The sequence below is a fragment of the Notamacropus eugenii genome, chromosome 1, assembly GCF_028372415.1.
Source record: "Notamacropus eugenii isolate mMacEug1 chromosome 1, mMacEug1.pri_v2, whole genome shotgun sequence".
NCBI lineage: Eukaryota > Metazoa > Chordata > Mammalia > Diprotodontia > Macropodidae > Notamacropus > Notamacropus eugenii.
The window spans coordinates 703,109,049-703,122,193 of record NC_092872.1 but is presented as its reverse complement, the minus strand read 5'-3'; the positions used below and the strand labels follow the sequence as shown (position 1 = coordinate 703,122,193).

The 13,145-nt window shown below is 39.4% G+C and overlaps 1 long non-coding RNA gene across 1 annotated transcript; it reads left to right on the top strand.

Moving 5' to 3' along the window:
- The first annotated feature begins 304 nt into the window (after window positions 1–304).
- LOC140521341 (uncharacterized) lies at window positions 305–6,339 on the top strand. Its single transcript, XR_011972889.1, has 3 exons — window positions 305–2,891; window positions 5,170–5,315; window positions 6,020–6,339. It is a non-coding gene; the product is annotated as an uncharacterized lncRNA (long non-coding RNA).
- Window positions 6,340–13,145: the final 6,806 nt, after the last annotated feature.

Sequence of the window (13,145 nt, the reverse complement as noted above, 5' to 3'; positions counted from 1 at the left end):
ACCACAACAAGAAAATACACGTGAAAGGACAATTCCAAGTGCTCAGCATTCCGTGTCAACTTTAAAACTCAAAGCTGAGTATAGTCTTTCCCTTCTTCCTCCAGACTATACCCAAACTATAAAGTCACATGGGTTGATATAGCTGAATAAAATGCTCCCTGGGCTACCTACCAGCCAAAAACTCAGTCCCCAACTTGAGTTCCATTAAGGGAGTCATGTTGCTAAGTACATTTTTTGGTGTTTCTTTCTACCTTTCACTGCATTCCTTTTATCCATTCATTTTTAGGATTAGATTATTTAATTTCCAAATAATTTTAACCTATGTTTTCAGACTCCTTTATTGAATATAATTGTATTGCATTACAATCTGAAAAAGATGCATTTAATATTTCTGTTTTTCTGTATCTGATTGTAAGGTCTTTATACCCTAATACATGGCCAGTTTTTGTGTAGGTGCCATGTACAACTGAGAAAAAGGTATACGTCTTTCTGTTCCCATTCAATTTTTTCCAGAGGTCTATCATATCTAACTTATCTAAAATTCAATTAATCTCTTTTTGGGTTTTTTTGTTGTTAGATTTATCTAGTTCTGAAATGAAAATGTTGAGGTCCCCCACTAGTATAGTTTTACTGTATTCCCTCCTGTAACTCATTTAACTTTTCCTTTAAGAATTTGGATGATTGACTAATGTGGAAATATGGATAATATGATTGCACAGATATAACCTACATCAAATTGCTTCCTGTCTTTGGGGAGGAGGAAGGGAAAGAGGGAGGCAGAAAAATTTGGAATTCAAAATCTTATGAAAGTGAATGTTTAAAACTATCTTTACATGTAATTAGAAAAGAATAAATTACTATTAAGTGAAAAAACTATCTAAAAGCAAAAAGAAATAATTTGTATGCTATACCATTTGGTGTATATATGTTTAGTATTGATATTACTTCAGTGCCTATGATACCTTTTTAGGAAAATGCAGTTCCCTGCTTCTCTCTTTTAATTAGATCTATTTTTGCTTTGTCTGAGATCATGATTTCTATCCCTTGTTGTTGTTTTTTTTACTTCAGCTGAAGCATAACAGATTCTGCTCCAGCCCCTTATTTTTACTCTGCACGCGTCTCTCTGTTTCAAGAGTGTTTCTTATAAACAAGATTTTGTCAGATTTGGTTTTCTAATTCATTCTACTATTCAACTCTGTTTTATGGATGAGTTCATGCCATTCATATTCACACTTATGATTACAGTGTATTTCCCTCCATCCTATTTTTCTCCCTGTTTAACTTTCTCTGTCTTCCATTACTTTCCAATGCAATACCAGAATGTGTAGCTGAGCACTAAGGGATATGATGGCAAGGATGGGTCCTCCTTCATTTGAAGATAAAAGTGGTAACACCAGTGTAAAGGGGTGGGGGAGGGCAATGTGACATTTAGACTGGAACATTGGACTTTGGGTTAGAAAGACCTGGATTCAAATCACAGCTTTGACACTTATGACCTTGTATAAGTCATAATGCCTCTAACAGCCTCAGTTTCCTTATCTGGAAAATGAGACAGCTGTAAAAAAGACCTCTAAGGTCCATTCCAGTTCTAAGCAAATGTTGAAACTTTGTCTCACATTTATGAGGCTGGGTAGCTAGTACCCCTAATTTCTAGTTCTTGCTCTCAGTATCTTTGGGAAGGGAACTTGTCTCCGAAATTGTTTCCTCATTTGTAAATGAGGATAAGAAGGAACTTGTAATCTACCTCACTGAGTTGTTATGAGGAAAAGCAGTTTGTACATGCTATGTCAAAAGGACTATACAGATGTGAACTAGTTGAATTACTTCTGTGTTAGAGAAGATTTTTTTTTTGCCTTAAGGTCCAAGGTTATTACTGATACCCAGAACCACAAGTGAGGACTAATGTAGACTCCAAGCCTACAAATAGTGTGTAATCGTATGATGTAATATAATCACATGGTTCATAATTGCCTGCCCCATGATAGATATATGTGAGATTAGAGAATAAAACACCCAGGAATTTGTCTGAGAACCAAAGACCTTTAGAGTTAAAAGGCAAGACAACCTTAGACTAGGCCACTAACTTTCTCATATTATAGATGAAGGAATTTAAAGCCTTGGAGAGATTCAGTGACTGGTTCCCACAGCTCCAGAGCTAGTAAAAGGGAAAGGAAGTAAGGTCTTAAACCCAAATTTTCTGACTTGAACCCCCCCCACCAGGGCTGTTCTGACTGATCACAGAATCCTCGTTTATTAGCCTGTGTTTTGACATTCCTGGTATGTAACCTTGGGCACATGAAATAACAATACCTGAGTATAACATATATTGGGCATGTAGCTATACCTTCTTGTCTGCATATAAGGCTTCCTCTGAAGTACCAGATAGAAAATTCAGCCCAGTGAAGTCCAGTTTGGGACAGGCAAATAGGAGGAGAGGGAGAAAGCTGAATTGTAATATTCTATTACTTTATCCCATCATGCTGTCCTGGTGCTTTGTGGCATGAATAATCATAATGAGGCAACTAGGTAATGCATGCAACATCTCCAACTTAAATCAGAATGGACCCCTCCTGGCAGCAGCATACTGACTTAGAAAATCACAAATTAACATTGTCTATGTTTTTTTAACATTTCTCAATTACATTTTAATCTGTTTCAGGCTGCACTGGGGAGTGTTGTAGGTCACATGGGGTTCGAGTTTTGACACCTCTGGTGTGGATACAGTGCTCAATTGAGAGTGAGAAAGACTGGATCATTCAAATCCTTTCTCAGTGACTTACTAGCTGCGTAACCCCTCTGGGCAACTCATACAACCTCTCCTAGCCTCCTCAGTTCCCTTACTTCTAAAACAGTGATAATAATAATTGAGAACCAAATGAGAATAATATATGGTAAGTACTTTACAAACTGTAAGATGCTATATATAAAGACTAGCTATTATTAATCTGTATTACTGCTTTGGTGGGTACTGTTCCAGGTAAGGTGGAGTATATAGATCTATCTGTTCCAGAAAAATAGAACACCTTAATATAACAAACTAAGTAGTGGAGTATAGTGATGTGAACCCAGGGACTTGGGTGTCAAAGAAATGGGAGTCCAGTCCTACTTTCATGCTTACTAGCTATGGAACCATGAGCACACTCATCACACCTGACTGAGCTTTGGTGGCCTCCTTGGGAAATAGTTGTAAGAATCCTTGTTAATGGTAGTCTACATCACAGTTTCCTTGTAAAGCCTTTGATGCTATGGAAATGGAAATTGTTACTTTTTCATTAACACAAAGACCCACCGACACCCTATCCTAGAGGACCCAAACATACACTATTGGAAGCTACTGTGAGTAAGAAAGAGAAAAGGGAGAAGAGGACAGTGGCACATCGTGGTTTAATGGATGGTTAAGAACTGAGCACTATGATCTATCTGGCAATTAGCCTGTGCCATGCATGATTGCAACCTTCTCACCTGATTACTTTAAATTTATACCTTAATCATACCAATGATGCACAAGTTCAGTGGGAGTATCTTTGAACCAGTAAAAAAAAAATTCTATGATTATTCTTGGACATTATACTTAAATATAATGATGGATTTATTAATATGAAATTTTCCCTTTGATGATACAGATGATAGCAACTCATCCATATTGTACTTTCTCCCTTGGTCACGTCCTCTAATAAGGAGGGGGATGAGCTATTCCTTAATTGTTGAGGCAGTACTGGACAGTAGAAAGAGCACTAGTTTTAGAATCAGAGAATGTGAATTCAAATCTGGACTCCTTCCCTTTTAACATACATGACCTCAGGTAAACCATTTCATTCCTCTAGACCCTTTCTTTCCTCATCCATAACATGATGTAGTTGGACTAGATGACCTCTGAGGGTGCCCAGTTCTAGCATCCTGACTTCTGGGATGACACCAATGGGTCCCATGAGCTGTCTACTAGCTAACCCTGTTTCCTCCCCTGTGACCAACCCATGTTCTTTCTCAATCTTCCTTTTTTTGGATAGAATTTTTTTCACTGCTTCTCTTTCCAGAAACTTTCTTTTGCCTACCATATGCCACCTCAACACCCTCTTGGTGATCCACAACTTCATCTTCATAGACGTAGTAGTCTATGATTCCAAGTTATCACTGGAAGTATGTTGGCATGAAAAGAGTTGAACCTTTGTTTTCAGGGTGAAGTTTGGAGTCATCAAAAAAAATAGCATTTCAGTTTCATAAATTCAATCTATCCTGCTTTCTTCTCCTTCCTGTTCAGTTTTGGATCCTATCCAATACCACTGATATGGGAGAACTATTTCTGTTCTAGTTGGACTCAGATGATCTCAATAGATCTCAAAAGTCCCACCCCCTCACTATTAAGGCCCTGACTGAGGAGGTAATGAATTTGTACAAGGTAAAAAAAAATGAAGGAGTTGCTATTCCAATTCCAGTGTTATTTTTCACTAGGGATAAGGACTGCACTTGTGATTTCATTGAGGTAGGGAACTTCTGAATAAGAAAACTAGTTCTGTCATGGCAGGTCAGAACCTTTTCTGTAACTTACCATCTTAGTTGCCTTGGGCACTGATAGGTGTGACTTGCAACCAGGGCATCCCAGGCAGCATGTGTCAGAGATGCTTCTCGAACCCTGTCCTCTTGGCCCAGAGGCCAATCTTCTCTCCACCATACCGTCAGTGTTCTTTTCATGATACCATAAAAGTGAAGGAATGAGATTGATGAATGATCTAATCTCTTGAATTTTGAACAATAAATTTTGCTCCTTGACTCTGAAGCTGAGAAGTAGCTACTTTGTCCTAATACCCTCTTCCTTCCAACTTGGCTTTCATTCCCTAGGAAACATCTGCTTTCATTATACAACTCTCCCATGTAATGATACTTGGGCTCTTAGTATTTGTAGCACTCAACTGGAATTTTTGAAACCATATTTAGTTTCTTAGAATCTTAGATTTGGGGAAGTGGAAGCACTGGGGGGAGGGGGTGTGAGAATTCAATTTACAGGATTTAGAATCAGGAGAGAACATAGAGGTTACTTAGTCTGACCCTCTCATTTGTAGATAAGTGAGCAAACCCAGAGAAAGGAAGTGATTCCATCAAGGTTGCACAAACGGTAGTAGCAAAAGAAATGATTTACTCCACTTAACTTCACAAGAATTCCTTCTATATCAGCCTTAACAGATTCAGCCATAGAAGACACTTGATACTTGTTGACTGTCCCCTGCAATGGAAGTACCATGGCACAGTGAACAGACAGTTGACTTTGGAGCCAGGAGGACCAGAGTTCAAATCCTGCTCAAATCTAACACATACCCTAGGTAAGTTACATATTCTCAGTGTTCTAGTCCAGTTAACTCTAAGAGTATCCAGTTGTAAAGAAGGTACCATCCTGCTTGACAGTTAACTTTAACCACTTGAAATCACTGATCCACTCCTTATCCAGGATCAATTGCAGGGCAGCTCTTAATGTTGAATGAATGAAAAAATATTTACAAAGGGTTTATTCTGCTTATACTGTGATAAGCACTAGAGGTCCATATCAAAAAGGAAAGACACCCTTGTCATCAAGGAGCTTACTTATAGCAGGGAGACAACACACGTAGGAGAATGGTGGGGAGGAATGACATTTTGTTTTGGAAAGTGGAGCTATGGGGGCTTAGATCTGAACACACTTTTACCAGGTTCAATAACAGAAGTGATTTCATTATGACTCCAGAAATGGAACTATTTGGTAACTGCCAATATGTGTACGCCTTCTTTTTTCAAGGGGGGTGGGAGATGAATGGAGTGTGGGCTTGGTTTCTGGACCAGACAGTATGGAGTGAATCATTACCAGGTACTAGGTCTAGATGTAGTGGGTAACGGAAGCAATGATCAACAATCCCAAATTGGTCTTATTTCTGTCATATAAAATGTGTCTTCCTCTTTTCATATGACAATTGTCCTCAATTCCTTGAACATGACATGATTTTTCAAGTCCTTTGCATTCCTAGTTATAATGTCATACAATTAAATTTTGAAGCCAGAAAGAATCATTGGATTGGAGGACTTAGAACTTAGAAGGGGGCTTCGAGATCATCTGATTCAACCCACTCATCTTACAGCTAAAGAAACTGAGGCTCAAAGAGCGGAAATGATTCATCCCCTCACAATGCATCACACTTTGCAAGTGCCAAATAAACATTTCTGAATTAATTGACTGGTGGATTCTTTCCCCCTAGAGCTACAGCAAGGTTTTGGCGGCAGCCCTCAATCATTTAGACTCCCTGGCCAAGAACAGGCTTTGCATCCCCGGTGCTCTGGACAAGAGGCTATAGAAATCTTCCCCATGAGTAAGTGGTGTTGAAATACATCAAGGGGTGACACTGTTCAGGGACGGAAGCCAATGTCCACCAAAGCCTGAATGGAAAGTCCTCAATTCATTTCCCCAGGTGACCTTTGACAGGCATGTTTGAGTTCAGATCTCCTGAAGTGAAAATCAACTGCATTAACCCACTGTGTTGCCAACACTCCCCCCCATTTTCTTTCCCTTCCCTCCTCAGCTTCCCTCAGAGGCCCTTTTGCTTTTAGAATCCCCATTTCCATGGCAACGGCAGACACAATGGTTTCTGTGGAGTTGGGTTCTATAAATAATTTCTAGATCAGTAGTTGTGATATTAACTATGTGGGTTCAGCGAAGCAGTGCGTGGTAACCAGAGGGAACAGATCATTGTCCAAAGGAAACTGCCTCATTTGGGGAAACGTGGGGCAGAGAGCTTCCTGCATGTTTATTTAAAGGAACAATAATTTTGTTTAGCTGAGACAAATTCAGCTTTGCAAGGTTCTGTGGTTTCATTTCTGTTCCAATGAAAATATTTGGAATGTACCATCTGGCCCCAGGAAAATCCCACTGGTAGAATCTGTGGATGTTCAAAAATTCTGATGAATTCTCACTAACTGTGTGACCCTGAGCAAATTGAGACCCTATCTGGACCTGTTTCCTCATCAGAATTCATGGGCTGTAATAGAAGAGGGGTTGGATTTAGAGTCAGAGACCCTTAATTTGAATCCTACTCTAGCTATATAAGCTTGGGAAAGTTGTTTAAGTTCTCTAGGCCTCAGTTTCCTCATGTGTAAGATGAGGAGACTGAACCAGATGATCTCTAAGAAAGTCCATTGAAATCTACAATTCTATCACCATAACTTAGATTGGGGTCCGACAAGACAATCTCAATTTCTAGCAATAAAGTTGTATGATTTTATGACTGCGGAATCTGTGGTACTGGGAAGGCATCCAGAGGGAGTGGACAAGCTAAGATGGTCACCACTGTTTACCTGAAAGCAATCAGCTTGTCAATTTAATCTGGTAGAAGAAAAACAAAAGATTCCAGTTATGATAATTCTTGAACTAGGCTAGGAAGGACGTGGGTTCGAACCTTAGCTCTGCAACTCACTGGCTTGTAACTGAAATTGTTGCTTCTCCTCTCTGGTCTGCGATTTTCCCAAATGCAAAATGAAGGCAGAGGGATTGGACAAGATGATCCATAAACTCTTATCCAATTCTATCATTCTACAATCTAAATGAGTGGTGTAAGGAGGAATTGAGGTGGGAGGGGGGAATCAGTTGGTCAGGAGGTACTATAATTAAAATAGCTTCCAATCCTATAATTCTTTGAGGTTTACAAAGCACTCACTTCACACTAACAGAGAAGGTAAAGAAGGTAAGTTTAATTATTACCCATTTTACAGATGAGGAAAACGAGGCACCAAAAAGCAAACTGACTTGCCCACACAATACAGAGCTGAAACTCCAAGTCACCAGGTCTCTTCAGTGCAAGTTCTAGAAATCTTTCCTCTATGAAAATCAAATGTGCCTAGCCCCTTTGCCCACTCATCCAAAGTGAGTCACAACAGAAGCCAAGTCACTCACAGTGGTATTAACCAGAGTCTGCCAGGCTAGAGCTGACTTTTCAGTGAGCCCTGAATCATAGATTTAGAAGATATAATGATTCACATTCCTTTAGCCTGTAAAGGATTTCAAACTACTTTCCTCCCAAGAACATTTTGAAATAGAATGTGAAAGATGAAAGAGACCTTACAGATGATCTAGTAAAACCCTTTCATTTTACAAATGAGGAAACTGAGGTTCAAAAGGGGGAAGTAATTTGTCAGTCCAAGATCACCCAAGAAGATTGGGGAATAGAATCAGTATTTCTGCACTCCATACATTTCAAAGCTATTTTCCATTCTACTACAGGGTGAACACGGGAAGAAAGGGAACTCTGCCCATTTCCTCAGACCACTTGAGGTTCTAGCAGACTCTCTGTGGGATATCATGGTAGATGATCACTTAATTTAATAAATGTTATGTGCCTACTACAGGCCAGACATTGTTTATGTAGTGGAAAAGGCATTAAACTTGGAATAGGGAAAGGATCAGAATTTGACTCTTGTCTCTTACACTGGCTGTGTAAATAATTCTAATAATAGCTGGCATTTATAAATATTATCTCATTGTATCCCCATAACAACCCTGGGAGGTAGGGGTTATTATTATCCCCATTTTGCAGATGGGAAAATAGACCCAGAGAGATTAAGTGATATACCCCAGGATCACACAACTCATGTCTTAGGCAGGATTCAAACTCAGGTCTGCCAAACTTGAACTTTAACACTCTAGCTATTGTGCTACAGTCCATAACTTTGGGCAAATAACTTAACCTTTCTGTTCTTCCACCTCCTGTAATGTGGGGATAATCACCTGACACAGCTGTCATGGAGATCCAAAGGCCAGTTTGGAGCTTGGAGGAAGTTTGTTAGAAGAAAGGGCAGGATTCTAAGACCTTGGTATTGGTCATTACTTCAGGGAAGAGAAAGGAGGGGAGTGCTTATTTTTAAAATTGTATTCAATTCAACAAAAACACCTTTTTTTTTTACTGACATTTTTAAAAATGTTCCTGCTCTCAAGGAGCTTATAGTAATAGGGGGTCGGAGAGTGAGTGTTAGGGATGGAGAACAGGTTATCATATATACATAATAAGTATCAAGGGAGAGATGTAGCTTTGAGAAGAGAAAGAATTCTTTGAGCTGGGGAGATTAGAGAAGGCTTCTCAGATTGAACCCATGATATTGGTACCTGAGCTGGGCTTTGGAGGGAGAAGATTATGAATGCCAAAAAGGTGAGGGAATTATATTACAGGATATGATTGTATGGGATGACAGCAAATAGCAGATCATGTTCAGGGAACATGCTAATATTCCAGTTTGGCTAGAACACAAAGTGCATGAAGGTGAAGGAAACAAAATAAGTCCAGAAAGAAAAGATGGAGTTAGATTGTGGAGGACTTTAAATGCCAATAAGTCATTTGTATTTTGTCCTAAAGGTGATAATAGGGAAATGCTGAAAGTTTCTAAGGAAAAGAGCAACATGGCGAAAATCTATGCCCTTGTAAGATTATATTGGATTCTGTGTAAAGGCTGACATGGAAGGAAATAAATTAGAAAAAATAGGAAAGAAATCAGATTGGGAACTGTTGGAATAATCCAGGTGAGAGGTAACTATGTGAATAGAGAGAAGGAAATAGACATAAGATATAGAAGTGATAGGACTTGTCATAAATGGTCCTGAGATACTCTCGAGAAGCAATTCAGGGAGTCATTTCTAGCTCTAATATCTTACTTCCTTAGGTTCAAAGGGATACTCTTAGAGGCTAAAGAAGTAATGACTCCTCCTCTTTTCCCAACATTGAGCAGTAAATGTCCTCTTAGTGGATAGTGATGTGGCAAGTGTTGACACTACCACATTAAAGAATGAAGGATGAGCCTTCTGCCTCAGAGTCATCCTCAACTCTTAATTTTCCCTTACCTTCTCTAGCCAATCACTTGCTAAGTTTTGATTCTTCCTGAATCCTCTTCACTCACATCACAACCACCTAGTTCAAATTCTCATCAGCTCTTACCTTCACTATTGCAATGGCCTTTAAATGAAGTTTCCTTGCATCAGATTTCTCCCTGGTCCAATCTTTCTTCAACATCGCTGTCAAATTGATATTCTTAAAGCACGTATCTGATAACTATGTCACACTCCTGGTCCAAAAGCTCCCTTATCATCACTAGGATAAAATATAAACTCAGGTTTGGCATTGAAAGATTATCACAATCTGAACTCCCGTCTACCTTCCCACACTTCATACACTTGATATTCCAGTTGTTCCCAATACCCAATATTCTATCTCCCACGCCAGGCCCTTGCACATTCTGGGCTCCATTCATTCCCTCATCTCTCCCCTCTCAGAATCCCTAGCTTCTTTAAAGTCAAATGTCATCTACCACACAACCCTTATCTTGATCCCTCCAGTTATTAGTGCCCTTCCAACCCACCAAATAACTTTGTATTTACTTTGTACATATTTTGTGTTTATTTGTATACATGCTTATTGTTTCTACTCAGGTGGAATATAAGGTCCTTGAGGGCAGGAACTGGAACAACCAAGTGACTTGGGGCACAGGGTGCTGGATTTGGAGTCAAGAAGACCTGAGTTCAAATTCTGATTCTGACATTTAATGACTGTGTGACTTTGGACAAATCATTTTACCCCTATGTGCCTCAATTTCTTTTTTTTATTTTTTTAATATTTATTTATTTTAGTTTTCAACATTCATTTCCACAAAATTTTGAGTTCCAAATTTTCTCCCCATCTCTCCCCTCCCCCATCCCAAAACGCCAAGCATTCTGATTACCCCTTCTCCCAATCTGCCCTCCTTTCTAACACCCCTCCTTTTCCTTATCCCCATCTTCTCACTTTTCTTGTAGGGCAAGATAAATTTCTATACCCCATTACCTGTATTTCTTATTTCCCAGTTGTATGCAAAACCAATTCTCAACATTTGTTCCTAAAACTTTAAGTTCCAACTTATCTTCCTTCCTCCCTCCCCACCCACCCCCACTGAGAAGGCCAGCAATTCAATACAGGCTATACATGTGTAGTTTTGTAAATGACATCCATAATAGTCATGTTATGTAAGGCTAACTATATTTCTCTCCATCCTATCCTGCCCCCATTCCCTCTAGTCTCTCTTTTGACCTTGTCCCTTCCCAAAAGTGTTTACTTGTAATTGGTCCCTCCTCCTATTTGCTCTCCCTTCCATCATCCTCCCCACCCAGCTTATCCCCTTCTCGCCTAGTGTAAGACAGGTTTTCATACCAAATTGAGTGTGCATGTTGTTCCTTTCTTGAGCCAGATGTGATGAGAGTAAGCTTCACTTTATCCCTCTCACCTCCCCCCTTTTCCCATCCATTGAAAAAGCTTTTCTTGCCTCTTTTATGAGAGATAATTTGCCCCATTCCATTTCTCCCTTTCTCCTCCCAATACATTCCTCTCTCATCCCTTAATTTTATTTTTTTTAGATATGATCCCTTTCTATTCAATTCACCCTGTGCTCTCTATGTGTGTGTGTGTGTGTATGTGTGTGTGTGTGTGTGTGTGTGTGTGTAATCCCTCCAACTACCCAAATACTGAGAAAAGTCTCAAGAGTTACAAATATTATCTTTCCATGTAGGAATGTAAACCATTCAACTTTAGAAAGTCCTTTATGATTTCTCTTTCCTGTTTACCTTTTCATGCTGCTCTTGATTCTTGTGTTTGAAAGTCAAATTTTCTCTTCAGTTCTGGTCTTTTCATCAAGAATGCTTGAAAATCCTCTATATCAATGAATGACCATTTTTTTCCCTGAAGTATTGTACTCAGTTTTGCTGGGTAGGTGATTCTTAGCTTTAATCCCAGTTCCTTTGACTTCTGAAATATCATATTCCAAGCCCTTCTATCCCTTAATGTAGGAGCTGCCAGATCCTGTATTATCCTGATTGTATTTCCACAATACTCAAATTGTTTCTTTCTAGCTGCTTGAAATATTTTCTCCTTGACCTGGGAACTCTGGAATTTGGCTACAATGTTCCTAGGAGTTTCTCTTTTTGGATCTCTTTCAGGAGGAAATTGGTGGATTCTTTCAATATTTATTTTGCCCTCTGGTTCTAGAATATCAGGGCAGTTTTCCTTAATAATTTCATGAAAGTTGATGTCTAGGCTCTTTTTTTGATCATGGTTTCAGGTAATCCCATAATTTTTAAATCGTCTCTCCTGGATCTATTTTCCAGGTCAGTTGTTTTTTCAACGAGACATTTCACATTATCTTCTATTTTTTCATTCTTTTGGTTTTGTTTTGTAATTTCTTGGTTTTTCATAAAGTCATTAGCTTTCGTCTGCTCCATTCTCATTTTGAAAGAACTATTTTCTTCAATGAGTTTTTGAACCTCCTTTTCCATTTGGCTAATTCTGCTTTTAAAAGCATTCTTCTCCTCATTGACTTTTTGGACCTCTTTTGCCAATTGAGTTAGCCTATTTTTAAAAGTGTTATTTTCTTCAGCATTTTTTGGGGTCTCCTTTAGCAAGCTGTTGACTTGCTTTTCAAGATTTTCTTGCATCACACTCATTTCTCTTCCAAATTTTTTCTCCACTCCTCTTACTTAATTTTCAAAATCCTTTTTGAGCTTTTCCATGGCCTGAGACCATTGCATATTTATTTTGGAGGCCTCTGATGGTAAGCATTGTTCTTCCTCATCCTAAAGGACAGAAGGAAATACTTGTTACCAAGAAAGTGACCTTCTATAGTCTTATATTTTTTCCCTTTTTAGGGCATTTTCCCAGCCAGTTATTTGACTTTTGAGTCCTTTGTCAAGAGGAGGGTATACTCAGGAGACCTGTAATTTCTCAGTTCTTCCAACATGGTACAATCAAGGGAAAGGAGTTTACTCCTTTCCTGGCCTGTGCACTGGTCTGGGAGCAACCAAAAACTTTTCTGCCCCAAATCTACAAGTAGTAGAATTCCCACTCCACAACTGCCTCAGCTCTGCCATGCCCCAGGACCCTGCTCAGGGATGAGATTCATATCAGCTGCTCAATTCCCCCAGGGGCTTTAGGCTGAGAGTTCCATAAATGGATGCTGGCTGCTGCTGCTGCCACTACTACTACTACTACTGCCACTGCTACTACTGCCGCTGCTGCTGTTGCCACTGCTGCTACTGCCACTGCTGCTGCCTGGAGCCAGGGCTAGGGGAGGAACCTGCTCCCTTATCGCCCTTTGAAAAAGTCCTCTCACTGACCTTTGGAGCT